Raw genomic sequence first — 25,384 nt, 5'->3', positions numbered from 1 at the left:
TATTTGTGTAAAAGACATTTATGACCAGAAATTATATTTTCATAATGGTTTCTACTTAAGTATAAACATTTAATTAGCGAAAATTTCAATCTTATTTTAAAATGAAAAATGTGTCTGCCCTTGAAATCAAGATCATCAGCTTGCTTCCTTCAAAAGTTATATTTCACATGGTCAAATAAACTATTTGTTTGTTCACCAAGTAAGAAAACTCATAGTAATACTGTCTAACACTATATTTACATGTAGAGAAGAAAATGAAATCTTTCCATATTCAATAACAGTTGTAACCATGTGCAAGGCTTGATATTACAGAAATCAACAATAGTAGAATGTCATGACCTAGAACAGGAGCCAGTTAGACATGTAGCCAGCAGTATAAACATTAATAAGTCAAAACTACATACTAGGCAGAAATAGTGGAGAAAGCTAGAAAAATGCTATGACAGTAGGACATCAGAATCTTCTCACAGTTACTCTAATGCTGAAAACATACAAGAGAGGCAGTCACTGTAGCTGTCACTGAAGAATGCCCCCAGTGTTCCAGGTAATTAGATGACTGAAAACCTCCCCTTTAACTTCTATTTACTTCAAATTTTATTGAATTCCTTCTTTGACGATTTCATGTGTATGTTTTATGTATTTAGTTGGCCTTTTCTTCACAAATAAAGTCTTTCCAAATTTTTCATCATATTTAGCCTTTTGTTTGTATTTGTTTTTCTTTGTGGAATATTTGGGTGTCACTTGTAATGGGGTTGTCTCAAACATACTATAAAGCACAGCTTGGCTTAATTTACAGAAGTACTATTTCCATATCTTCTTGATCCTATGTCCTTTATGAATTGAAATAATATATTAACCAAGTAATTAAAGATATATTCAATCTTGTTTATTTTATAGTTAATATGTCATCATTACAAGCACAACATAGCTATAATAGTTAAAATGAATTTTGTAATTTTCAAAAATATGCAGTGCTCTACATTTTCAGTATCTATTTTTTATACAGAGAAAGGAAATAAAACGTATAAGCATGGGCTGTGTATTTATAATATACATAGTATACATATTTAAAAGTTTCCTTGGGAAATTATTTTCAGAGAACCTGGTATATACCAAAATTAGCTGATACAAAGTATGTTGTGCCAAATGATATAGTACTTGCTCTTAACCTACCCAGGTCCTACTGTATTCTTTAATTATCCCCACATTACCCAGGATGACCCATGCAAAATAAATACATGTAAATAAATTATTATTCAAATATGGAAAAAAGTTACACATCCAGCACACATACTAGTTTCCTGCATCGTTTTATTGTGCTTGGCTAAAACACAGATCAGAATATGTAGATAGGAAGGGATACTATATAATCATCAGACTATCCACAAGTACACAGTGAGTCTGAAGATGCTGAATTCATTGTGTAAGTGTATTAGCAAAACAAGGATTCAAGGTTGCGCTTGACATTTTCTGAAACTTTCAACTTAGGCAAGTTTATTCAGTGATAGCTAAGTAAATATACCCAGTGAGAGGCAATAAATGGATTAATGTCAGTGTCGATAGGTTCCTCTAGTGTAATAGTGCAGACTCTGCACCCTGCCATTTGATATTCCACTTCTTTTTATTGGAGAGATGAATTATAACCCAGAAAGCATGGTTATAACATTTTTACCATGGTAAGTAATTGCTGTTTCCTGCCCTCTTGCCTGTATGCTTACTATTCAATCTTTACATTGGAATGTCAGTTTTCTCCTTATGTGTCCGATAAATATGTGTTCATTATTCAAAATACAAGTCAATCAGTTCATCTGAAAAACTGTATCACCATATGCTTTATATGCATATAGATACGTATGTGTGTGTGTGTGTGTGTGTGTGTGTGTGTGTGTGTGTGTGTGTGTAGACATTGATATGTGTATACATTCATGTGTCCCCTTTTCCTATGACAGCTGTGGGGCCTCTGATTTTCCTATTCTTGATAGCTATGAGTTAAAGACTTTCCAGACTCAGGCATTCCTTTCTGGCAACTTCAACACAAGCTCTAGTAAATCCTAAGAAATACAGAGCTTCTGTGCTAGTCAGTGCTTTTCTTCAGCCTGCTTCTTTATCTTGCATTCCTGTCAACACTCCCATCCTTCTATCTTTAACCAGTTCTCCATATCTTGGTATTCATTTAAATGATTGTACCCCATGGTCATTTTGTTAATCATTTATACAAAATCACTTTTTATTTTCTTATTTGTTTCATGGCCCTTCTGTGTTTTCTTTCATCGTATACTGAAGAACTTGCAATTATTTTCATGTAGCAATTGCTTAATATTTATCTCATGCATTAATTTTAAAAATTGCTGAGAGCAGTGAATGCATCAATTTTGATCACCAAAATATAAATAAGAATTTATCAGCCACATGTGGTACGGAATACATGGTAGAATCCTAGCTTTGTGATTGAAAATGCTTGTATGGAAAATGTAATGGAAGAATACAAGAAAATCAAGATGTCTACTGGAATCATAATAAATTATTTCACATATATTTAATTTTAAAAAGAATTTATCTTATACTTGTCTTATGTACCTGTAACTTCTGAAATAAAAAATGAACACAGTTAACTTCTTTATTCCAGAAATGTATCTGGCAGATATACCATATGTGATATAAAGTAAGAAACTGGCCATTGTCTGTATTTTATTTTCTTCTTATTATTATTGAATTATCTTATTGAATTATTATTGAATAATCTTAGAATTTCCCTCCAAGTATATTTATCTCTTAGTTTTTGGAATCTGTAAATAATATTCTACACTAAAGTTAAAACTGTATATTTAGGAACTTTAAGGTTGGAGGAACTGTCTTTTCTAGGTGGATTCCCCGTAATCCCCCAAGTCTTAAAGACCAGCTAACCATAAAGATGTTCCCAGAGCAGCATCATAACAGAAATGTCCCAGGAAAGCAGTGTTTCTTGGTTTGAAGATTAACAGGGTGTCAGGGGAAAAGAAAACAAGCTCATGATGGCCTCTGACTACTGGAATATCTAGAAAATAGCATCCTTTCAGCCACCACAATTTTGCCTTACTCAGACCTGCCCTACTGAACCTGCTACTATGATACATTTAAAAAAGAACATTGATTACAGATTTTGTTATAGAATCAGTAGGAGATCAATATGGAAAGGTATAAATCATAGATAAATTGATGGAATAAAGATTTATAAAATTTGATTTTTTCAAACAGAAATGCATTAAAATGAAAAAGGTTAAATTGGTCATATATCAACAAAACACATTTAAGACAGAAGTACCCACATATAAGAGATGTCTGGTGTTGGTATTAATACTGGTATAGAAATCTTTGATTCTCACATGCCTAAGGTTGTGAGCCATGAGAACTGTGTGACTTCTCTGAAAGCAGCCAATACAACTTTGGATTACATTTTGCTCATGACACAATGTACTTTTTTCATGGTTCATCTTTGTACTGTGACACAATTAAACACACCAATAAAATAATGCTAACATGAATGGATAGCAACAATTTATAAAAAAAAAAAAAAAGTTCCAACTTGCTGCATTTTGAGGTCATGCCATTCTTACCATCGCTCTGCTTCAGATACTATCAGTGACTTATTAAAGCATGCCTGTATAAATCTGACCATGACCCGGTTTCTTTCACAGCAAATAAGCCAATAGAAAAGGAGCTGCAGAGTTAAACTGTAGCTTTTGTAAGCTAATTTTATACATGCCTTTCCACAAAGATGTTAAGCGTTTTTTACAAAACCTAACCAGTGCAGAGGAGTTTACATCAAGGTAGTATACCTGGGTTAGTGGAGACAGATTATCCACGCATGCCAACTACAACATGAGTTTAACAATCCTTTAAATAGATACAACTAAGCACACTTGTATTTTCCTGTTTCTGTTTTCCAATACATTAGAAAAAGCAATGTATATAAATAAATTTTGTTAGTATCAAAAAGTAATAACATTTTCATAAATATTTTAAAATATTAGTTTGTTATATGCTAAATGTATCTACTATTTTAAACAAATTGAGAAATCAGTTTTAGGGCTGAAGATATGTCTCAGTGATTAAGAGCACTGGATAATCTTCTAGATGAACCAAGTTCAATTCCCAGCACCTGCATGACGCTTCACAACTCTCTGCAACACCTGTTACAGATGATCTAACACCTTTCACACCTACACACATAAAATAAAATTAGATAATTTTTTAAAGAACTCAGTTTTATCTGGACAACAGAAAAATGCAGTTCATTTATATCCCATTGATCAACTCTTACTCCTTTTAACAAGACACACAAATAATAAATTTATGAAGATGGGAAGTTTATATAGCTCATGAGTGTCATGAAGAGTGTGTAGAATGACCATGGTAGGGATGTGTCATTGAGTTAACTGCTCTCCCTTGGGACAAGAGGCAAAAGAGAGGAGAAGAATGGATCAAAGCCACAATTTGGTGGTCATGCCCACGTGACTAAGAGAACTCTCATTAATCCCTGCTAGTAGCATTAACAAGAACACCAAACTTTTAAAACAGATGACTTCAGGTGATAAAAATTCAACATGAAAATCAAAGAAGTTAAGTTTTGGTATGTATAAAATTATTTTCAAAGAGGAGAAAAATATAAATTTCTGGCTATTTGCTTTAGCAAATAATCAATTTAAGTTTGGTCAAATTATAACATTTACAGATCAAAACAAACACACTGATACTATATTTGTTTTAATACTAATTTATTATTTGTTAAAAAAACAATGACTCCTTGTTTTGATTAGTTTGGATATACCGCAATAGTGTAAAGATATGAACACTTAGGAAATAGAAGTTTGTGGGGGTTTTGTCCAAATATTAACCAATAAAATTGATTATTTTTAGTTGCATATGAAGTTGATAACTCTGTGAGAATTTTGGCCAATCACATGTAACAGGAGTACTCAAGGCAGTACAACATAAAAGCAACATCTTTCCACTATCTTGTAGTGTCATTTAAAACATCGACAGTCACAGAGAAAATGCCTCCAAAATTGTATTAGTTATATATTCTATGTTCTCTAAAATGTACTCTATTCATTTTATGCTTTTCTGATAATTTTAAGATTGAGCTGATAATTCATTGCTTCAATTGACATTTTAAAAGTCAATTACATTGTTAGTTTTTTATGTCTGTCTAGAAGAACTTGGAACAATGTCTAATTCCCTCTTCTGAGAGCCATTATCTGTGTCAATGAGTTTTTTTACTTGTAGACCAACATGAGTTGTGTGTCAATAGTGTGCAGCCCTTCAATAGAGTTTTTAATGTTTAATATTATACAGGATGCAATGTCTTATAGGGTACTATTTTTTCTATTGCTGATTTAACAAGGGATTTAACCCACAAGTGAAGTTTATTACAAGATAGCATAACTAAGAATAGAAAATTAGTGCAAAAAGTGAAAAGCTAACCCCATGACATTACCAGTTATATATCGTTAAATTAGAAATCCCAAATACAATTAGCTGAATACTCTGAAGGCTGCATTTGTTTTAGAGACATTTGCTGTCTTGTACTCATGATGGAGATAAGAAAGATTCATTGGGATCCTTTATTCTTTAGGGATTTGGAGCTGTCACTTAAAAGTGGTATCATAAGCATCAGTGAGTCTTGATGCTTTTTCTTCAAGAAGGGAAGCTATTAAAGTCCAGCTTCGACATCAACTGGGGAAACAGAGGCAAGGGCATGGATCCCACAGCTGACGCTGCAGACGTTCTCTGAGGGCAACCTTCCAGGCTGGAACCAACAATGACTTCTACTGATGGTGGCAAGTGGGGGCTAGGGCTTATGGCTCCTAGTGGGGGTTTCCACTGATGGTGACAAGTGTCTAAAAAGAAAGGGAAAGAAGAAGAGAAAAGAACCACACACACATACATATGCGTAGCTGATGATGAAATATGACAGACTCCAACAGGTGAGTTTCAACAAGCTTCTTGCAAGCGTATCTTACTTTACACATTCACATACGTACATATAGAGGTATATACACATCTCAGTGGACGGAACAAACTGTGAAGAGCAGTTTCCAACCCAACCAGCAAGATCTCTCACACAGTACAAAAATCACAATGTGGTTATATTCTATTTTTCTTTAAGTAAATGACTGCAATGAGTGCACATAAGAAAACCATGTACCTCAGTGCCTGTACATGATCCAATGTTTTTTATATTATGGGTAAGAAACAAACATGAAAATTTATATGTGTGTGTGTGTGTGTGTGTGTGTGTGTGTGTGAAGAATAACCTTACTTGTGGATTCTATACCACTGTATATAGAATTAAACTTTTACAGTACATGCAATACTGATTACATACTAACTAGCTAAATAAAACATGCTGTTTTGAAGTTTCTATTGTTTGCTTCTATTCACTGTTTCTTCTTTCTCGGTGTTTTACTTTTTCATTATCTTCTCTCTCAATGTTCTTCCTTCCTCTCTCTCTCTCTCTCTCTCTCTCTCTCTCTCTCTCTCTCTCTCTCTCCCTTCCTTCCTTCCTTCCTTCCTTCCTTCTCTCCCTCCTTCCTTTCTTCCTTCCTCAAATTAGGTGTGGTACTTTCTGTCCTATTTAAGGAATAAAAGATGAAACTGGTGTTTAAGCAGCATTTTCATATCTCTCCCAAAGCCACCTAAATGCTAACCACTCCTACAATAATAGCATTCCACTGTTATTATGACTGCCATTTTGTGTGTATGGTGAGCTCAGTGAAACCATTACCTCAGCAGGTAACTGTACATCAGTGACACAATTCAAAGTGCTTCAACTTCTCCATGCCTGAACAAGTATGCATATCGAAATGTGATTTTGCAAAAAGAATGAGATCATTCTTTAAGACATTCAGCAGCCATTCTGCTACCACAAATGCTTTTTTGTTCTCAGCAGATATCTTGAGTCTAAGTGGAAGCTCACTCAGGCAAACTCAAATGCACATACTCGAATACACCAAAGCAATTTCTGTGTCACTAACACTGAAAGATCACTCTATTGCTATTTTCTAGAAGTGGCCTTGATAGTATATGTATAATGTCACTGTCAAAAAGTTATGCAATATACAGCATTGCCCCATTCACAATAACACATTACGACTTTTCACGCTAATCACTTGGCGTCTAAGACATTGCGTTGCCCAGTGCTCACTGTTTTAAAGGCTGTGATCGAGAACTCTGTGAATGTTTTTAAATAGGAGCAAAAAGAAAATGGGGCCATAGCTCAGCATGATAGCTTTTATCTAGTTTCTTAATGTTTGTGTGTGGAGGATTACACAAAGAATGAATGGCCATGTATTTATATGCAACTTCAGCTTTCCAACACATTGTATTTCTAACCATGCTTGTAATTGACATTGTGCCTGTGTCTGGGTTTAATGATTCCAGTGTCTGCGACAGCATCCAGTTCATTCTTGCTTGAATGTCAGTTCTGTGTGAGTGCTGAAAGTCCTATTAAGAATAGAAACGGGCATAAAAGACAAATTTACAAATATATAGAAATTGTTAGTAATGCCTAGATCAACTCCAAAGCTGTAGAATGCCTATGCACACATCAGAAAGGCACATAGAGAATGGCTTGCTATGGTGTGTACTAGAGTAGTGAGGGAAGAATTAGAGTCCAAAAGAGAGAGCAAGGGAGAGTTGCAAGGGAGAGATAATGTCATCAAAATATCTAGTGAGAAAAATATGAAGATATTTTAAATCCAAAAGAAAAATAAAATTAAAATTGTGTCCAATAGGAATTTTAGAAAGTTAGGTTTACCCTCTCACTGATTTCCCATGGTACTTTTAACTAAATATGACAGATTTGTTTGAGAAAAGAGAAAAACTGGTAAATTGTGTTAAATATCTTCTACTCTAATTTTAAGTTTAATGTTCAGGACACTACTCTCACTATTATTTCAGTAAGTTTGTTCATGACTGATAATTTCTAACACTTGACATTATAATTCAGTATTTCTGTTAAATATATTACTTAAAAACCTACATTGGGAGGATCCAAGATGGCGGCGAGCAGTGTGGACCGCGTTTGGAGGCTCCAGTGAACAATTCAGGGAATTGCACAGATTTCTGAGCCAGGAACACCGAGGTCCGAACATCACGGCAGCGGGAGTGCTCCACGGTTCGGAGGGACCAGGGTGCGGAGGACCTGCGTGCCCCTGCACACGGGAGGAGCGTGGTTTTTCTCTGATCGGAGCGGCAGCGGTAGAGGCGGCAGCACCAGCGGCACCAGCAGCGGCGGCTGAGGTTTGCAGCTCATAGCCTTCCGGTGGAGGCGATTGGTGTGGTGGCTGGTGGGAATTGCTGCGGGAGAGGGGACTCGGGGCAGGATTTGGGTCGTGTGGAGCCTTTGGACCCAGATTGGACTCGGCAGACAGTTCGGCCCCAGAGTCCCGGGTATTGGCCCGGCCCAGCAAACAATTCTGCCTGAGGCACTAACTCAGCGTGGCCATAGCTCCCCTGCTGTGGCGCAGGCGTAGTTGAGCACGCTGCTCCACACTAGGCACTACCTCAGCTCAGCGGCAGCTCCCCTGCGGGGACACAGTCCGGGCGGAGCACTTGTTCCACCACTGGCGCTAACTCAGAGCAGCCGCAGTTCTCCTGCTGTGGCGCAGGCTTGGTGACGTGCTCGGTTCCATCCTAGGCACCACCTCAGCTCAGCGGCAGCTCCCCTGCGGGGACACAGTGCGGGCGGAGCACTTGTCCCACCACTGGCGCTAACTCAGAGCAGCCGCAGTTCTCCTGCTGTGGCGCAGGCTTGGTGACGAGCTCGGTTCCATCCTAGGCACCACCTCAGCTCAGCGGCAGCTCCCCTGCGGGGACACAGTCCGGCGGAGCCTTGTTCCACCACTGGCGCTAACTCAGAGCAGCCGCAGTTCTCCTGCTGTGGCGCAGGCTTGGTGACGTGCTCGGTTCCATCCTAGGCACCACCTCAGCTCAGCGGCAGCTCCCCTGCGGTGACACAGTGTGGGCGGAGCACTTGTTCCACCACTGGCGCTAACTCAGAGCAGCCGCAGTTCTCCTGCTGTGGCGCAGGCTTGGTGACGTGCTCGGTTCCAATCCTAGGCACCACCTCAGCTCAGCGGCAGCTCCCTGCGGGGACACAGTGCGGGCGGAGCACTTGTTCCACCACTGGCGCTAACTCAGAGCAGCCGCAGTTCTCCTGCTGTGGCACAGGCTGGACAGAGCTCTCGGTTCCACCAGCTCTAAGACTCTGGTTGGACACAGTGTACAGTTTGAATCCAGAATTCCTGGCTGAGATTGGTGTCAGTTCGGGCCCTGAGTCAATAACTGACCACAGCACGCACTTGGGCCAAAAGGCCCTAGTGGAGCTTGGTGCGTAGTCCCAGCCCAAAAATTCTGGCTGGGCCCTGTGTGCATTTTGGGCCCAAAATCCCTAGCTGAGCTTGGCAGACGGTTCTGGCCCTGAGAAGCTAGCTGAGTTCTGCCCGTGGTTCGGTCCCAGTGCTCCTGGCTGGACTTGGCAGGGAACACAGAAGGCTGTGGATACCTTGGCCTGACCCAACGCTCATTCAGAGACCCAGAACAATTGCAGGATCACAGCAGAGAGGGACTGAGGATCACTGGCTGTGAGAGACCAGAACAACAGGGCTAACCTCCTAACATCCACACCAGTGAAGCTTTGAGCTCGCAGCCTAGGGAAATCGTAAGAAAACAAGTGAATCTATCATCAGACACCCTCCATTCAACTCTGGAAGCTACCCAACAAAAACAAAGACGGCAAGATGTCTAAAGGACAACGAAAAGCATACGCAAAAAACCCCAAAACAACATGGCATCTCCAGTTTCCAGCTATCCAAAGAAAACCACCCAGAGAACTCAAATACAACGGAAATACAAGAAATGACCTCAAATCCTTAGTAATGAGGATAATGGAGGAAACAAATAAAATTCGTAATCAAATGCAGGAAGACGCAGACAAACAGGTGAGAGACATAAAAGAAGCACATAGAGTGGAACTGGAAAAATTGCAGGAAAATGCAAACAACCAGATGAAAGAAATAACTAAAACGGTTCAAGCTCTGAAGACCTATAAAGAGGCAATGGAAGAAACTCAGGAATATACAAAAAATCAGATGAAAGAAATCAAAAAATCAGTTCAAGATCTGAAAATGAAAATGGATTCAATGATAAACACACAGACAGAAGAAAAACGAGAACGTGAGACCTCAGAGAAGAAGGCGAGCAACACAGAGGTGAGCTTTTCTAACAGAATCCAAGAGATGGAAGAACGAATCTCAGGGCTAGAAGATACAATCACAGATATTGAATCAACCATTAAAGAAAATGCCAAATCTGGAAACTCCTGACACAAAACATCCAAGAAATTAAGGACACCATGAAAAGAAGAAATTTGCGGATAATAGGCATTGAAGAAAGAGAAGACATCAGACTCCAGGGCCCAGAAACTATTCTCAACAAAATCATAGAAGAAAATTTCCCCAATCTAAAGAAAGAGATGCCTATAAACATACAAGAGGCCTACAGAACACCAAATAGAATTGACCAGAAAAGAAAAAACTGCCCGCCACATAATAATCAAAACACAAAACATGCAGAACAAAGAAAAAATATTAAAAGCTGCAAGGGAAAAAGGGCCAAATAACATTTAATGGTAAACCTATCAGAATTACACCTGACTTCTCAGCAGAGACCATAAAAGCCAGAAGGTCCTGGACAGAGATCCTGCAAACCCTAAGAGAACACAGATGCCAGGCCAGACTACTTTACCCAGCAAAATTATCAATAACCATTGATGGAGAAAACAAAATATTCCATGACAAAAACAAATTCAAACAGTACCTATCCACAAACCCAGCTTTACAGAAGGTACTAGAAGGAAAACTCCATCCCAAAGGGTCAAGCTACAACCAAAACTACCCAGGAAATAGATAACTATCCCATGGCAAAAACACAACTACACAAACGCTCGACTGGAAACAACATCAAAATTAAGACTCTTAACAGTCACTGGTCATTAATATCTCTCAAACATCAATGGCCTCAATTCTCCAATAAAAAGACACAGACTAACCGAATGGGTACATAAACAAGACCCAACATTCTTCTGCATCCAAGAAACACATCTCACCATAATGAAAGGCATTACCTCAGGGTAAAAGGTTGGAAAACAATATTCCAAGCAAATGGTCACAAGAAGCAAGCAGGTGTAGCCATTTTAGTATCGAACAAAATAGACTTTCAACCAAAATTAATCAAAAGGGATGAGGAAGGACACTTCATACTCATCAAAGGTAAAGTCAACCAAGATGACATCACAATTCTGAACATCTATGCTCCCAATACAAGGGCACCCCATATGTAAAAGATCTCCTAAAAAAGCTTAAACCACACATCGATCCCCACACAATAATAGTGGGAGACTTCAACACCCCACTCTCACTGAAGGATAAGTCATTGAAACAGAAACTAAGCCGAGAAATAACATCATTAACCAATGCCATGGGTCAAATGGATCTAACAGTATCTATAGAACCTTTCACCCAAACAAGAAAGAATACACCTTCTTCTCTGCACCCCATGGAACCGTCTCCAAAATTGATCACATCGTAGGTCACAAAGCAAGCCTCAACAGATACAAGAGGATTGAAATAATACCTTGTATCCTATCAGATCACCATGCTCTTAGGCTGCAATTCAACAACAACAGAAATAACAAAAAGCCTACACGTTTGTGGAAACTAAACAACTCTCTGCTAAATGACACCTGGGTCAGGGAAGAAATAAAGAAAGAAATCAAGGAGTTTCTGAAATTCAATGAAAATGAAGAAACAACATACCCAAATTTGTGGGATACATTGAAAGCAGTGCTAAGAGGAAAATTCATAGCACTAAGTGCCTTTAAAAAGAAATTGGAAACATCGCACATAAGCATCTTAACAACACAACTGGAAGCCCTAGAAAAAAAAGAAGCAGAAACACCCAAGAGGAGTAGACGCCTGGAAATTATCAAACTCAGGGCTGAAATTAACAAATTAGAAACTAAGAAAACAGTCCAAAGAATCAACAAAACCAAACTGGTTCTTTGAGAAAATCAACAAGATAGACAGACCATTAGCCAAACTAACTAAAAGGCAGAGAGACAGTATTGAAATCAACAAAATCAGAATGAAAAGGGAGACATAACAACAGACACTGAAGAAATTCAAAGAATCATAAGATCCTACTTTGAAGGCATATACGCCACAAAATTTGAAAATCTAAGGGAAATGGACGATTTTCTTGATCAAGTTCACTTGCCAAAGTTGAGTGAAGAACATAAACAAGTTAAATAGTCCCATTTCCCGACAGAAATAGAAGCAATCATCGATGGTCTCCCAACCAAAAAAAGCCCAGGGCCAGATGGTTTCAGTGCAGAATTCTACCAGACCTTTAAGGGCGAGCTAATACCAATACTCTTCAAGCTACTCCAAAAGATAGAAATGGATGGAAAATTACCAATTCATTCTATGAGGCCATAGTCTCATTGATACCTAAACCTCACAAAGACTCAACAAAGAAAGAGAATTCAGACCAATTTCTCTTATGACATAGATGCAAAAATACTAAATAAAATACTTGCAAAACGAATACAGGAGCACATCAAAGATATCATTCATCATGACCAAGTAGGCTTCATTCCAGGCATGCAGGGATGGTTTAATATACGGAAATCCATCAATGTAATCCATCATAAACAAACTGAAAATAAAAAACCACATGATTATCTCCTTGGATGCAGAGAAAGCATTTGATAAAATTCAACACCCATTCATGTTTAAAGTTTTAGAGAGATCGGGGATACAAGGCACTTTCCTCAACATAATAAGGCTATATACAGCAAGCCAATAGCCAAAATCAAAGTAAATGGTGAGATACTCAAGGAAATTCCTCTCAAATCGGGAACAAGGCAAGGCTGCCCACTCTCTCCATATCTCTTCAATATAGTACTCGAAGTTCTAGCCAGAGCAATAAGACAACAAAAGGAGATCAAGGGGATCCAAATGGGGAAGGAGGAAGTCAAATTATCCCTCTTTGCAGATGATATGATAGTGGTACATAAGTGACCCTCAAAACTCCACCAGAGAACTCCTAAAGCTGATAAACACCTTCAGCAAATTGGCTGGATACAAAATTAACTCAAAAAAGTCTGTAGCCTTCCTATACACAAATGACAAGCTTGCAGAGGAAGAAATTAGGAAAACCACACCCTTCACATTAGCCACAAGCAATATAAAATATCTTGGAGTTACCCTAACTAAGCAAGTGAAGGACTTGTATGAAAAAAATTTCAAAACTCTGAAAGAAAGAGATTGAAGATGACCTGAGAGATGGCGTGATCTTCCTTGCTCATGGATCGGGAGAATTAACATAGTAAAAATGGCCATCCTACCAAAGCAATCTCAGAGTTCAATGCAATCCCTATCAAAATAACTACACAATTTTTTAAAGACATTGAAAGTTCAATTCTGAACTTCATATGGAAAAACAAAAAACCCAGAATAGCTAAAACAATCTTGTACAATAAAAGATGCTCCGGAGGAAATCTCCATACCTGATCTCAAACTGTACTATAAGCAATAGACTTAAAACAGCATGGTACTGGCACCGCAACAGGCTGGTTGATCAGTGGAATCGAATCGAAGACCCAGATATGAATCCACACACATATGGTCACTTGATTTTTGACAAAGAAGCCAAATCCATTCAATGGAAAAAGGATAGCATCTTCAACAATGGTGCTGGTCTAACTGGAGGTCTATGTGTAAAAAAATGAAACTGGACCCATATTTGTCACCTTGCACAAAACTCAATCCAAGTGGATTAAGACCTCAACATAAAACCAGAGACACTAACTCACTTAGAAGAAAAAGTGGGAAAGAGCCTGGAACATATTGGCACAGGAGACAACTTCCTGAACAGAACACCAACGCCCAGGCCTTAATGTCAACCATTAATAAATGGGACCCTCATGAGGCTGAGAAGCTTCTGTAAGGCAGGAGACACTGTCAAGAGAACAAAGCGACAGCCTACAGACTGGAAAAAATCTTCACCAACCCTACATCTGACAAAGGTCTAATATCCAAAATATATAAAGAACTCAAGAAATTAAACACCACAAAACCGAATAACCCAATTGAGAAATGGGGCTTGGAACTAAACAGAGAATTCTCAACAGAGGAGTATCAAATGGCTGAGAAACACTTAAAGAAATGCTCAACCTCCTTAGTCATCAGGGAAATGCAAATCAAAACAACTCTGAGATTCCATCTTACACCCATCAGAATGCTAAGATCAAAATTCAAGCGACACCACATGCTGGCGAGGATGTGGGGAGAGAGGAAACACTCCTTCATTGCTGGTGGGAATGCAAACTAGTACAGCCACTTTGGAAATCTATCTGGTGCTATCTCAGAAAAATGGGAATAGGGCTTCCTCAAGACCCAGCTATCCCACTCCTTGGAATATACCCAGAAGATGCTCCAGCACACAACAAGAAAATTTGCTCAACCATGTCATAGCAGCCTTATTCATAATAGCCAGAACATGGAAACAGCCTAAGTGTCCCTCAGTAGAAGAGTGGATAAAGAAACTGTGGTACATATACACTATGGAATACTACTCAGCTATTAAAAACAAGGAATTCCCGAAATTTGTGGATAAATGGATTGAGCTAGAAATGATCATAATGAGTGAGTTAACCCAGAAGCAGAAAGAATCAAATGGTATATACTCACTTATATCTGCATACTAGCCCAAGGGGCATGTCCCACGAAGCCTTCACTTACCAGGAAACTGGGACAGAGGTGAAAGGCATCCTATTGGGACTCTAAATGAGAGACGCATGGGAGAACAGCAAAATAAAAGGATCCAGAGGGTCCTAGAAATCTACAAGTAGAACAATATGATAGGCAGATTTGGGCCCAGGGGTCCCGCTCAAACTAAGGCACCAGCCAAGGACAATACAGGAGGTAAACTTTAAACCCTTCCCAGATCTAGCCAATGTCAGAATATTCTCCACAGTTGAGTGGAGAGTGTGATACGACTTTCTCACATACTCTGGTGCCTCACATTTGACCATGTCCCTGGAGGGGGAGACCTGGTGCACTCAGAGGAAGGACAGCAAGTAGCCAAGAAGAGACTTGATACCCTATGAGAATATATAGGGGGACGTAATCCCCCTCAGGAACAGTCATAGGGGAGGGGAATAATGGGAAAATGGGGGGGGGGGGAGGAATGGGAGGATACAAGGGATGGGATAAACATTGAGATGTAACAAGAATAAATTAATAAAAAAAAAAAAAAAAAAATTATAAAGGACAACAAACACTGGAGGAGAAAAAAACAAAGTAATAATTCAAATAAAGTAATACAAACAAAACAAAAAAAAAAAAAAAAAAAAAAAAAAAAAAAAAAAAAAAAAAAAAAAAAAAAAAAAAAAAACCTACATTGGAGTGGAGAGTGTGATATGACTTTCTCACGTACTCTGGTGCCTCACATTTGACCATGTTCCCTGGAGGGGAGACCTGGTGGCACTCAGAGGAAGGACAGCTGGTAGCCAAGAAGAGACTTGATACCCTATAAGAATATACAGGGGGAGGTAATCCCCCTCAGGATCAGGAACAGTCATAGGGGAGGGGAATAATGGGAAAATGGGAGGGGGAGGAATGGGAGGATACAAGGGATGGGATAACCATTGAGATGTAACAAGAATAAAGTAATAAAAAAAATAAAATTAAAAATAAATAAATAAATAAATAAAAACCTACATTGGTACATTCATTTCCTATTGTATTCAGGTGCTGGATTTCCTTATTAACCTAACAGCATTATTTCAGAATATTTCTATATCAACTTATAGACGTCATTATGTACATAATTAAAAAGTTTCTGAGAAAAATGATGCAAAAGTGAAGACTTTCAAATATTAATCAAACTTGTTATTCTATGATTTAAATTCTAAAGGATAGATATTAAAACATATAAGTATGTGGGTAAAGGTTATGTAAATGATTTCTGTGACTCAGTGATTTCCCAATAAGACAAAGAAAAATTATTAATAAATACTAATTATGCTTCTGGATGATTAAAGCTAACATCCTGTATTTATTACTTTTTACCCTCCTGTTAGACCTTGCCAATTAGATGTAGAAGGTCATAGGAAGATGCAAAGTACAGCTGTAGGGGTAATTGTACCAGGAGCAATCAAACCATGTTTAAATGCTTCCATGGTGTTATGGGGTTTGATCGAGACCTCGGTAACCCAGTGAGGAGTGTCTCCAGTGAGGAGACAAAATGGCTCCTCCTTCCATTGTGGTACTTCCCCTCAGCCAAGCAGTCTGGAATGTGATGCACTCCAGATGTGAATCACAGAGAAGTCCTTACTCCATAAGCCAAATGCCTTGGTTACATGGTGACAGGGAGGGATCTTGTGTACAAGATTACACAAAGGAGAAGAACTCACTCAAATATACCTACACCATTAACATAGGTATAATACAGTCCCATTTTAAACAAAATATGCTTTTTACAAAGGATAACATTTGAGTGGTTATGACATTTATTTATTGAAAAAATAACCAGCGTATGGACTTACATGGTTTTATTTCTGCCACATAGATGAGTGAGGAGAATCTAAACCCAGGGATAAGAAAATGGATTAGTGGGGGTGGTGCTTTCCAGGTAGGCATGAGAGTGTGAGGACCTTAGTAAAAGCTTGGCTGGTGACACATATATGTACCCAAGGGCTCTGGGGCAGAGCCAGGCAGATGCCTAGGTTCAGAGCACAGCTATCCAAAACAAATTAGGGAGCTCTGGGTTGGTGAGAATCACCATCCCAAAAATGAGGTGGACTGTAGTGGAGGAAGACATCTGATGTTGACTTTGGGCCTCTACATGAACATACACAGATGCACACTTTGAATCACACCACAAAAACAAAACACACACTCACACTCACACACACACACACACAAACACACACACACACTGAATCAGGATCATGTGATATTGTTTATATACTGTGAATGTTCTCTTCAATGGTTCATGGGTTATAATTAATCACATTGTGAAGTTTGACAGTGAAAAATTAAAAAAAAAAAGTTTATAAGTAGAATGCTTCAGATGTGGTTAGAATTAGGTAAAGAAGCAGTAAGACCTAGTTCGCAAAACTTAATTCTGGGGATTCTAGAGCAGGAAGCAGAGAATGCACACACAAGCTTAAGAATGCACACGCCTATACACCTTCACACACTCAAACACATGCATATACACTATAAGAAATAGACACACATTCATGAGTGCAATGTACTTACACCTGCTTGAACACATGCCGTGCACTTACAACGTGAAGTGTGCACAAGCATACTGCACATGCACATGTGCACAAATACATATGCACTAACACTGCCCATACTCAGATCGGTTCATCTCTAGGCATGCTGTTGTCCAAAACAGACTACAACTGTAGGCTTTAGAAAAAAAAATGTTATCCTGAGACACTGCAAACTTGAGTACTAAGAATATTTTCTCAAAATGAGTAAAAATACAATTTAGACATTGGAGTTTTCTTTAATTCCCTTAGATTTAATTCTGAACATGTTTTGCCTTTATTGCTTGTTGGCAATTGTAAAACTACAAGAATCCAGTGAAGGGGGATAAGGACACTTAAAAACATCATAAACAGACTGTACTAACTGCAATTTGAAACTGTGAACATCAAGTGATAATACCATTATAACTTCACCCATCCAAACTTTATTTGCAAGAAGTTCATTGCCTGTCATTTAAATATAAGGCACAGGATAGAGGAGTACATCTCATTTTGTATTTTATCACTTATAAAACTATTCCAGGTGTGAATAAAAATGCATCAAAGCTCAACTTCTCAGAAATCAGATTTTTTTTTCTTTCTTTCTTTCTTTTTTATTAATTTATTCTTGTTACATCTCAATGTTTATCCCATCCATTGTATCCTCCCATTCCTCCCCCCCCCCCATTTTCTCATTATTCCCCTCCCCTATGACTGTTCCTGAGGGGGATTACCTCCCCCTATATATTCTCATAGGGTATCAAGTCTCTTCTTGGCTACCTGCTGTCCTTCCTCTGAGTGCCACCAGGTCTCCCCCTCCAGGGGACATGGTCAAATGTGAGGCACCAGAGTACGTGAGAAAGTCGTATCACACTCTCCACTCAACTGTGGAGAATATTCTGACCATTGGCTAGATCTGGGAAGGGGTTTAAAGTTTACCTCCTGTATTGTCCTTGCCAGGTGCCTTAGTTTGAGCGGGACCCCTGGGCCCAAATCTGCCTATCATAATGTTCTACTTGTAGGTTTCTAGGACCCTCTGGATCCTTTTATTTTGCTATTCTCTTATGCGTCTCTCATTTAGAGTCCCAATAGGATGCCCTCCCCTCTGTCCCAGTTTCCTGGTAAGTGAAGGCTTTCATGGACATGCCCCTTGGGCTAGTATGCAGATTTTTAAAATACATTTTCTACTCTTTAAATTGATGGCTTTAACAACACCTAGATAAAGTAAATAAATAGTAGCCACTACTGTATGAAGGCACAATATACATATCTGCCACATACTGGTGATTTGCTTTATTGTTGGTTTCCAGAAGCTAAAAATTTGATTTCCAAATGGGATGAGTTAAGTCCATGTACTGAAAGCTCAGACTAGATTTTCACACATATTTTTCAGTGTCTAATTGGCTTACATCCGGCAAGCTTTTACAGTGGGCAAGCATGTTTAGTTACCACCAGATAGATTTTACAACTACTTTACCTTTCAATGGTTCACTGGAAAGTCAAAGTGTTTAAAATGCAACACTTTAGAGACTGCGGTGAGTAACTGATAATATTTGCTAAGGAAAGTGTTCAGGCCAAATTAGAGAGGCCATCTACCATGGTATACAAGTTTTAAAGTTTCAATGTTTTTTCTAATTTTTCTTATTACAGACATAATTATTTATAAAGTAATATCATATTGAAAATATCTCCGTTACTCTCATGCTAATAGGTTATGTTCTTTCAAAATTATTATTAGAATTAAAACTTAAAATAAAATCTAAGTAATCTCATGGGTTTAAAAGAAAGTGCATCAAGTTGGTAGGGAAAAATAGTGGTGGGACTATAGTAGAAATTGGAGGGCATGGAGTGTGTTTGACCACAACACACTATTTTTGTGTGTATAACATACAATTAGATTGCCAAAATATCCTCAGTTTAAGCTAAAGGATAAGATTAAATATATGATATATATATGAGAAATATTTTAAGCTTCTTACAATTTAGAATATAACAATAAATAATAATGAAGATAAAACTTTAGTTATGATCCCCAAAGCAACACTTGGGGTTTTTTTTTGTTTGTTTGTTTGTTTGTTTGTTTGTTTGTTTTTTGCGACACTTGGTTGCATTTCTTTAAGAATGTAATATTTTAGCTAGGTATGGGAAAAGAGCTCCATAGATGGCTGAAGCAAGAGGTTGCAAATTCAGGGCTAATGTGGTGACAGAAAGCGTTTAAGAGCATCATGGCAATTCAATGGCACCATGTGTAAAATTATATAAATAAATACAGATGCATGTATATATATATATTTGTATTCCTGACATGTTCAGAATATACATGTGAGGTGTGTGTGTGTGTGTGTGTGTGTGTGTGTGTGTGTGTGTGTGTGTGTGCTGTTGGGAGTTTTGTCCCTATAGGGAAAAGTCTGACTAAATTACTTCTCACATGCACAACATTTTTAAGTGTACACATCTTTGAAATATTTTCATGTCCATTATCTTATTTTATCAAATTATAGAGACAAAACATCTTAAATATTTTATAATATGAGAAGTTTTGGGGAATAAAAGGGATATTACCAAAACAGGAAGAATATTGTTTTAAAGCCTGCTTCTTACAATTGCATGAATTTCATTCTGTAACTTATTGAAAAACATGCAAGGATAACTGAAAATTCTTGTCTCTAGTATCCTCTTCATTTTTGTCTGCTTTTTTTTTTCAGTTTTGAAAATAATGTTTATGGAAGGATTTGGGTTTTTTTTATATGCATAAAAAATAAAGGGAATTAGCTTTCTACTTAAAGATTTGCCAAACTCTGAAAATATAGAGCTACTGCAAACTTTTTCCTTTTAACCATTTACAGGTTTAAAAAAAAATCTAGTCACCTCAAAATTAAGCAAAATTATATATAGCTTATGACATCAGCTTTGCTCTTAGTTGCAAGCCAAAGAATTAGGCAGATATAGAGGTCACAGCTTATTTGTGTAACATTTAATTATCATATAACCTCAAAATAACTTATAAGTGGAGGTATAGATTATCAGTGAAGGATTTGCACCACAAACAAGTGGCCTCTTGTCTCATCCCAGCTCTAAAAACCCTACATAAAAAATAAGTGTGTAGCCCAGGCTGGCCTCAAACTCGTGATCCTCCTGCCTCTGCCTCCTTTAGCAAATCCTACTGATGTGCACCACCACCAGAAACGAGCATACACAGGGGGAGGAGGTCTCCCTCAGTCAGAGTCATAGGGGAGGGGAGTAAAGGGAAAATGGGAGGGAGGGAGGAATGGGAGGATAGAAGGGATGGGATAACAATTGAGATGTAATATGAATTAATTAATAAAATATATTGAAAAAAGAAATAGTAAAAAAAGAAAAATAAATAATTATTGAAAAAAAAAACAAAAAAGAAAAAAAAAGTGTGCTCTAATTTCTAAGTTATGGTTGCTAGCACAGACATAAGTTATATCTAAGTGTGCTTGTGCTTTCCTTCGTGTTGCTCCACCTTTGGCTTAACCCAGATTTGTGCTGCTACACTTAGACCTTCAAATCAGTTCAAGGTCTGTATAACGTCCCTTTGGTCAGCAGTGAGACCTTGAATTACAACAGTGCTGCGAGTATTCTAGAAAGGAACATGAAGACCATGGACACAGACTCAGAGTGACCTACCGTGCGTGGATTGACGGTACAAAGCTAAATAGGACAGTCCATATGCAATGTGTAGCTTCTGTTGCAGCAGTCTCCGTGAGTCCTACGTGCCTTGCCTCAAATGGAAAGACAGCTGGAGGACCCTAAAAGCATCCTTCTTACGTGAATGGAAAGCTGGGTATAATTTCCATTTATCTTGGTTCAAAAGTGAGAGTGTATGGCATACATAACAAAGAAAAGATTTGAAAGTGGCCTATTGTATTTGTCTTTGCTTGATTCATTGAACTTTCTCATGATTTTACCATTTTTTTGGATCAAAATTTCTTCCCCATAGGTTTCCCCAAGGTGGACTGATATCTGCACTCTAATCACTGTTAACATCATTTTTGTTCATTCCTTTTCTTATTTTAATAGTGTAATAGTGTAAGAAGGAAATCAGGGTGCCAGAGTAACAAGAGTGGAGAGCAGGCACTGCTGCAATTACAGGAAACTTCTCTTAACTAAACCTCCTCTGGACCCTGGCATTTTAGAATCACTTGCGATTACAAGAACCATTTTGTCCACCTCTGCCTTTGTTCTAGTATCCCTCCCCTCACCCTGGAATAATTTTCTTGCTGATCTTTCCCTGAACTAATGTTTGTTTCTGTTGTCTAAAATGGGCACATGCCCTTGATTTGACAGACTTCCTCATCTGCTCATTATACACACTAAACATTCTGCCAACTGTTCTGGCAGCTCCTGGAATCTTACTGAGGCAGAGGACCTTGCTGTCTTGGTAACTTTGCAAGCTGGCCTTGCATTACAACCTCTGTGGCAGTCTGTGCTGGATTATTCTATTGCTCGAGAGGATGGGTTGTGCTGTCTAGGGCAGTGGCAGGTGAAAGAAAAGCCAGTACACAGCGACACTCAAAGCTGTGTCCCATTTTCAGACTCGTCTCTGTATTCTTCTACATCTTTATTGCAGAATAACTTCATTGAAATGAAACTTTATCCACTAGAAACTATTCACAGAGGAATGAACAATTTTAAACAGTTTCTTTTTAAAGGAAAAATAAAATGAATAAATGTGAAGACGGTTCGCATACAGTTGGCCTTTTCCCCATATTAAAGAGCTGCTCCTCTTCTCATTTGCTTTACTAACTTTTCATTGATGTGTTGAGTCATGTATAAAAAAATACTTTGAAATTTTTTGCCTATTTCACCTGGAGAGTTGGATTTTACTCAGAAATAATCTGGATGCCCTATCAGGCATCTTTTCTTCAACTTTCCCCAGCAATACCACCTGTGAGCATGTCTCCCAGACCCATGGTAGCTAAATTGCAAACAGGTGTCTTTTCTCAAAGCAGTCTTATAACCAGGCACTTCCCAAGAAGTATCATGGTTATTTCTACCTCATTTTAACGGAATCACTTTCTAACTTCTTAGGCAATGATTTTTCTCCAGTGCTGTGTGTTCACATTTTTTCCCACTGCAAGGGAAAAACAGACAAGACTGAGTTTAGAAACTGCATTCTTGCAAAGCAGTGGATCCCAGCACTCAGGAGGCAGAGGCAAGCTGGTCTCTGTGAGTTCTAGGCCAGCCCTGTCTACAAAGCAAATTCCAGGACAGCCGGAGCTATTCAGAGAAGCCCTGTCTCAAAAAACAAAAACAAGAATCAAAAAGAAACTGCCTTTTCAGACGAGACTTTTACAAATTACCAATGGTGTTAGTGCAACATAGAACACAGAAGAGTGGCAAAACTTCGAGAAGAGGAGAAACCAAACACGTGAACATAATAGTGAGCAAATACACATCAAGAAAGTAAAGATATTACCACACAAGAGACTTGAGAAGAAATAAAATTAATTACCTTAGTATTCAGGAAATGCAGGTTAGCAGCTTTCCAAATGATAGGATGACAGAGACAGCTTGCTATCTGAAGAGTTAACCAAAATTCTCTATAGCATTGGAGCATCATCCTCAGTCTTCTGGCCCAATATATCTAACAGACATATTAGTGAGGCAGAAATATTGAGGACTTGCTTACCCTGTCTTGGCAAGGTTTGGCTGTCGACTCAGCCTGCATCGAAGCTTGCCCAAAGCTTGCCTTATAGTTTAGTTTTACAATTAAGCTTAGTTGCTTAGGGCTTAAGATATTTTTAGGTCTAGATAGATGTTTTAAGTTGATAAAGATGAGATATGATAGAAACAAATTTACATTCAAATTTTTAGGTGCACCAAAATAGGAAAGATGTTTTCTTCAAGGCTAACAAATACATATAGGCAAAACACTATGAAAATAACATTTATATAACTACTGATTGTTTCATGGTTTTTCTTGCTGTGGGTAGTTTTTTGTATATGTGTGCGATAATATAAATGAATATGTAAAAAATAAGAAAATATATTTAATCAAAAAAGAAAGTAAAGATGTGGATCAATGAATGAAGAAATAGACTCATAAAGAGGAGAGTAGTCGAAATCTCATGTTCTGCATTACCTCCCTGCTGCGTTAGTTTTTTTCAAAGAAGTTCTCGCTTGAGCCTGGTTGAAGTATCCAACATGTCTTAGATTGTCTGTTAGGAGCAAACTAGTGCAAGGTTTGTTACTGTTAAAGGTTGCACTAACATTTCAGTTTAGTGGATGCTCAGTCTTATGTACTAAAACTCACAAAATCAAAATTCAGTAGACATGAAGGTTAGTGGCATGAAGTCACACAGATGGCAACAACCAAACTGGCTGTTTTGGGGACTGGCTGATATGCTGAATAAACACTTCTTGTGTGTGAGACCTGTTCACAGTTTTTACATGGATTCTGGCTACATCTCTTCACATCACTGATCTGTTCTCAATTTTCAGTGATTCATCCTGTCTTTCCAAAACAGTTTCTGCAGAACTTGATCAGAGAAGCAAAAATTGCTAAAGAAAAGAAAGAAAGTGATTTAATATAGGCATCTCATGAGCACAGTAACAGAGCAGTCTGATGCTCTGAATCTGTTGAGAAGCCTGGAGCTGTGGTAGGTCCCTCTAATACTTATGAAGGCCACATAAACATGAATGGGGATAAAGATAAGTGACCACTCCAAGGACAAACCACAAGCCTCTGAAAAAAAATCTCATTTTCTACAAATTTTATTAGTAACTTCCAGGAGGAACAGTATGACACTCTGCCCAGGAGCTGAACACATTCTTGGCCAGGGAATAAGAGTGCCTGGAAGAGATCTAGTCGAAGGAAGAAGAATTAGTCACTGGCAATATGGGATGGCAATATGCTGATTACATGAGCCTGACACAGGCTACTGTGGCATAAATTCCATTTATCTCTTTACCAGATTTCAATACTTACAGTTTAAACTTAATTTATGCCTTTCACATGCCTTATGAATCTTTTTATGGCTAAGAAACACTTAAATCACACCAAGGAAAGATTTTGAAGAATAAAAGCTACAGTTTCACTAAGGGGACATAGTATAAGATAACTACTCCTCATTGTGTGTCATTGTTTTCAAATATATATATATATATTTTTCCCTCTGAACACAAAACCAGAATTAAAATACTACTTTATATAATGAGACAAGAATATATATATATATATATATATATATATATATATATATATATATATATATATATATATATATATATATATATATATATATATATATATATAAAACCCTCCCATTCTATTTCCTTCTTCTTTGACTTTTCTTCCTCCCTCTTATTAACATTAATCAGGTCCTTGTGTGATGTTCATACATTGATTGAAATCTGAAAGGTCTTACCAAAAATGAGTTCTATATTTACTTCTTTCTTCAGTCCTGTATCACTGCATCCACCCACCTTCATGCAATACATCTCACACTCTCTGAAAGATTTCACTAAAGTTTGCACTTTAGACTTGAAAGCAAGTGCTTCCTCTTCTTCCTTTTGAGGTAGGAATGAGGATTCTGTACACTGCCCAGCTTCTCTGAGGTCATTTTTTCTCTAGCATTTCATGTCTAAACATTCTTGACCTCTGCCCCCCACTGAGTGAAAGATTTTAGATGGCCTTAGGGTTTTGCACTGGCATTGAGGTTTGACTTAACAAGTAGATATGTAATGATTACCTCCATTTTGATTTTTTTAAACAAAATAAAATAATGACAGTTTGTAATTTAATAAGCAGTCTGCATGCTTCCACCGGGAGCCACATTAATACCTATATAAGCCCAGAGGCACTGTATTTGTTGGTTTAGTCTTGAACAGATCTTGTCAATGGTAGCACCTACACTGATAGTTAACATATGCAGCTGTCCTGATGTCTTTGGAATACAGTTTTGTTGTAGCCTGCCACTGACTCTGTATGCTAAACTCTTTTTACTTCCCAGTCTTTAATAATCTCTCAGCCAGTGTAAGAGAAACTGA

Source organism: Acomys russatus, chromosome 23 (assembly GCF_903995435.1).
Source record: "Acomys russatus chromosome 23, mAcoRus1.1, whole genome shotgun sequence".
In the NCBI taxonomy this organism is placed as follows: Eukaryota; Metazoa; Chordata; class Mammalia; order Rodentia; family Muridae; genus Acomys; species Acomys russatus.
Note: the sequence above shows the minus strand (reverse complement) of the source record.